Source organism: Gallinula chloropus (assembly GCF_964237585.1).
Source record: "Gallinula chloropus genome assembly, chromosome: 10".
Taxonomy (NCBI): Eukaryota; Metazoa; Chordata; class Aves; order Gruiformes; family Rallidae; genus Gallinula; species Gallinula chloropus.
The window spans coordinates 21725205-21730045 of record NC_140095.1 but is presented as its reverse complement, the minus strand read 5'-3'; the positions used below and the strand labels follow the sequence as shown (position 1 = coordinate 21730045).

The 4841-nt window shown below is 50.8% G+C and overlaps 1 long non-coding RNA gene across 2 annotated transcripts; it reads left to right on the top strand.

Moving 5' to 3' along the window:
* The first annotated feature begins 1981 nt into the window (after positions 1 to 1981).
* LOC311195467 lies at positions 1982 to 4211 on the top strand. Of its 2 annotated transcripts, none has more exons than XR_014617507.1 (3): positions 1982 to 2010; positions 3884 to 4047; positions 4147 to 4211. It is a non-coding gene; the product is annotated as an uncharacterized lncRNA (long non-coding RNA). The 2 variants fall into 2 exon arrangements; XR_014617508.1 differs by lacking the exon at positions 1982 to 2010 and adding an exon at positions 3727 to 3809.
* The last annotated feature ends 630 nt before the right edge of the window (positions 4212 to 4841 follow it).

Here is a 4841-nt window from a genome sequence, read left to right as displayed (position 1 = left end):
CCTCTCCCTCTGCTCACTGGTGTTTGCTGTAAATTTCAGGGACCACAGGCTATTAACTGACAATCCAGAGAATTATTTGGGAAAATAATATGTTTTAATCTTAAACTCTAAGGTTTTTCCATAGCACCCACTCTGGCTCACAAGATGCGAGCAGAGGGAGCCCATGGCCCTTTGATTTATCTGAGTAGGACGGGTTTTGTGGCCTTTATTCTCATAACTACAGTTACAGCCCTTTCAATCCAAGGGGTTTTTCCTTAGTGAACCGTTCTGTGGTACTTGCACCAATGTATCTCTTCATTTTCATTATTAGCAGATGGAGCATGAGTCCCAGTTCTTTCCTTCCATCATTTGTGCCAAAAGATCTCTGGTGCCTGAGCATATTTTGTGGATACTTAATCTTGCTCTACTTTTCTTCCAGGGATTCTGATTAATTTTATCCATGTACATAAAATTATTTGGTGAGTGACACTTTCCATTAAAAAAAAATTAGGTTGGAAATGAGGTTTACTAACCTGATTCCACTGAAAACATCTCATGCTCCCTTTTTCCAAATTCAAACTTCATTATTATTTCTCTGTAATCCACTTTTAATTGTGAGGACCCAGCTCTGCTATTTCACGCGGCACCGAACGACACAAGGCTGCTCTGGAGTGCTCCAGTGAGTATCTTCTGGGGAATATTGAAATTCCATGGAAACAACATGAGAACCATTATCTGCAACAGCCTCTTCAGGCAAACCATATGGGGTGAAATATTCTGCACTGCTTCGATAATCCGAGCACAGCCACGTTCACTGGTAACTCTGCAGCAAGCATCAGTCATTTGCTTTGTCTGTGCAGTATTAATGAGCCATTTCAATAGACAGCAGGTTTCGACTACATTTTGCTGCATATTCATCTTGCTTCCTTCAAGTTGTTTCAAAACTCTTTCCAGTAGATTAACTAGAAAGTCTTGGTTATTCTGTCAAGTGCTGGGGTACCGATGGCATGGACCATCCTGTCCTCTCCAGCCTTGGTATTTGGGAGGGGGGTGGTGTGCTAGGCATGCTGTCTTTGCTGAGCCTTCCTCCAGCTGGGAGGCTTTGTTGCAGCTTCCAGCACTGGGTTTTTTTCTGGGCCTGCTTCTTCCTGTGTGTGTAAAACCCCCTTATAGTGTTCTGCTTTGTCTGTCAGACAGGGCTTGTGGCTGTGGCAAGGGAGCCTCGAGAAGCTTTCTGCAGATGGGCACACATCACTGTGGTGGAGGAGTGTGAAGATGCAAAACCCAGAATAGGGAGCACAGTGGGAAGAATGATACATGATTTTCCATAGGGCAGAAAAGCTCAAAAAAATTTAATACACAAGGATTGAAACCCATAATGCACACAGAAGCCTCTGCGGGGGCACCAAAGCCAACTAGAGGGCTCTGGTTAGTACTCAAAGCCACATGGAAAGCTTCAGGGGCACCAAAGTGTCACTTGAAATTTAAGAAATACTTTAATTTACTCCCTTTTCTCTTTGTGAGCATTCAGAAACACAGTCCTCCCTTAATCTTAGGGCCTGGCTCTGATAGCTACACAGAACTGGATCTGGGCAGCAGCTTGAGAAAAATTATAAATAGATCAGTAAGGTTACTTACAGGTCTTTCTACAGAAAGGCACTCACACCACAAATCTTGAACTAACCACTTCCCAAGAAGGGAACTCACATATTTAAGCAGAACCACAAGGATAATTGAAAGAGACTGGAGGTTGCCAGCACCAAACCAGATTAGCTGAGGAGCTGGTTGATGGGAGGAGAGGGGAAAAAAGAGGTTGTTGGGGTTTTGTTTGCTTCAGCACCCCTTTTTTTTAATGCTACATCTGCTTTACCCAAACAGATAGAAAGTGAGCACGTGGTTTCTCCAGCAGGACGGAGCCAGCGATGCTGTGGTTGAGCTGAGTTTGTTGCTGTGATTGTGCCAGGGCTGCTGGGGGAAGCGCTGGGCTGGCTGAGCTCTGCTGTGCCTCTGGAGCTGGTGGAAGAGCTGCAGGTGAGGGGTATTTTTCCTTCTTTTTTGTTTCTGGAACAATCTTCTGAAGGTAGAAAGCACAGACTGATGAGTAGTGCAGATGTCTGTAAGTCTGTCCTGCGCCCTGTCAAGTCCTTGCATTTCATTTTGTGTGTTGTTGGAAGCAAGTTTGAGTGCATTGCCTTTTCCCCCCTCTGTTAAAAATGAACCAGTTACTCTGCACCATCTCACCTCCAAGACTTTGCTAGCTGGCCTCTCTTCCCACATCAGCTGAGTCCCCACTGCCCTGCAGGAGCCGTACTCGTCCTTTTCTTTCTCGCTCTGGAAACTGCAGTAACTTTAAGTATCTCCCCTTGGAGCCGGAGCAGCGTCTCTATTCCCAGGGTCAGACATCCCTCTGCCCTGACACAGGCTCTTCCCCGGGGCTGCTGGGATGGAGGGCAGTCCCAAGAGCTGCCACAGGAGGGCATCCTGTGCTGCGGGGTCAGGCACATTCTCCCTGGCTGAGGCTTTTTGGCCCCTCATCTTTTTTCTCCAGGATTTGCCTTCAGGTCCTTGGAGGTCCCTGGTCTCTGCAGGATGCTTCAGACTTGCTGGTGTAGCGTGAGGGGGCTCTAATGCCAGGGTTTTTGTGGGGGCTGCAAAGAGTTTGATGGTGTGTTACTCTTCCAGCTTGATTCAGGAGATGGGGAGTTTCATCCCTCTGGCTGTGGGCATTTTCGGATTGCAGGGATGCATAGTAAAAAGGAGGGTGACTGAGCAGATGTGGAGGATGCCTGTGTCACCAAGAGGTCTCACAGCAGGAGACTCTGCCCCAGAAAGAGCTGTGGGTCTGCTTCCTCAGACAGGGATGGAGCCACCACAGCCGCTCCTGCACTGGGGTGGGAGAGCAGCTTGTTGCTGGGGCTGAGCCTGCAGCACCCGGGGCCCATCTGCTGTGCTGGTATGTGGAGACCCCACGGAGCGTGACTGGGAGTGGGGAGCCTGTGGGCACGAGGGTGCTGGTAGCTGGAGAGAGTCCCTGTGGGAGGGCTGAGATGTGCTGCTGTTGCCCCCTGCATGAAAATCCCGGAGAAGGGCTACCCTCTGGGGTCAGCTGCTGAGCTGAGGCTGTTTGGAGTGGGTAGTAGTTGGCTTCTGGACTGAGACGGTCTTTGTGGTGCTGGGTTTGCCTGTGGGCACGTCTGGTAGGGCTGGCTGGGAGTAAAGGTAGCAGCTGGCTTGGCCTTCCCTTGTCAGCTGCTCTTCATTGTAGATAAAAGCTTTTTCTGATCATTCTAGTTCCCTTGGCTGGCAAGGGTTTTATAAATGGCAAAGGCTGCTGCTGTGGGTCAGCCCCTTGGGAAGTCTTTCTCATCCATCTACCCCAGGAGTGGGTTGGCAAACCATCTCCCTTTCCAAAATGTGCTGGAAAGAGCAAGCATCTCTGCTTGAACTACAACCCACTCAAGGTGGCAGTTGTGTTCCTGTGGCCACGCTGCGCTTTTAGATGAGCTTTGGGAGAGCTTTTGCCTTGCCCAGCTGTGGCTGAAGCTCCAGCTCCTGTTGTGGGTGGAGAAGTGAAGGTCTGGGCTTGGCTGGAGGCTGCTGGAGCAAGGGGGCACAAATCTGGTATGCACATCTGCACCTCTGCCCCTGCTCGGGTGAAAACAGGAGTTTGAGTCCTGGTTGTGAAGGAAAAGCATCTGGGATTTCTATTCCTGCTCCTTCTCTCTTTTCTGAGGTGCTCATTGCTAAGAATAACTGCTGTTTCACCCTCTGCCCGCCCTCCACCAGCTGCTTGGGGCCAGCATTGCAAACTTCAGCTTAAGCTGGAAAGAGTAAGTGACCTTGTTTTCCAGGGACCTTGTTTTTAGGAGCAGGAACTGGATTTTGCTTTCATTTACCCCTTCAGGAGCTGCTGCAGGAGGAAAGGGCCTGTGTTTGCCAGCTCCCCGCAGCCCTCGCCGGGGAGCCGCGCCATGGGAAGTGCTGAGCAGGAATCCAGCACTACAGCAACATGCTGGCTTGGTTTTGCTCTTGGAAATAAAAAGTAGAGCAAGCCACAGCTGAGACAAGGTGACTTGCAGTTTATTCAATGCATTGTTTCCTGACTGCCTGGTAGTAGATCTCTGGAACAGACCTTGCCCTGCTCCTCATCCTCAGTTTGTCCTGCAGCTCCCACATCAAAGAGAGCTTGTTGCTGTGCTGGTGGAGCTAAAAGGGGACAGGTAACAGCCGTGGCTGCCTTGCTGTGGCAGCTCTTACTTCCTTGCAGTGGGTAAGTGCCAAAGAGGGTTGTTTCTCTGCCTTCACAGATGCTCCTTTCAGCCCAGCTTGCTCTTTACTCCATCTCAGCAAGGTCCCAGCAAACACAGTTCTACCTCCTGCTGTCCTTGTTCCAAGGCCATGTGCAGAGTCCTGAGGTGCAACAAGGCCAAGTGCACCCAGGGCATAACAGCCCTGTGCAGTGTACAGGCTTGGGGCAGAGTGGCTGGAGAGCTCTCAGGCAGAGAAGGCCCTGGGGGTGTTGGGTGACTGTGACTGAACACGAGCCAGCAGTGTGCCTGGGTGGCCAAGAAGGCCACTGGCATCCTGTCTTGTGTCAGACCCAGCGTGGCCAGCAGGGCCGGGGCAGGGATTGTGCCCCTGGGCTGGGCACTGGTGAGGTCACACCTCAAGTACTGGGTTCAGTTGTGGGCCCCTCACTGCAAGAAAGATATTTGAGGTCCTGGAGTGTGTCCAGAGAAGGGCAACCAGGCTGGGGAAGGGGCTGGAGAGCAGCAGACCTTCCGAGGAGCAGCTGAGGGAGCTGGGGGTGTTCAGCCTGGAGAAGAGGAGGCTGAGGGGAGACCTTATCACTGCTTACACTG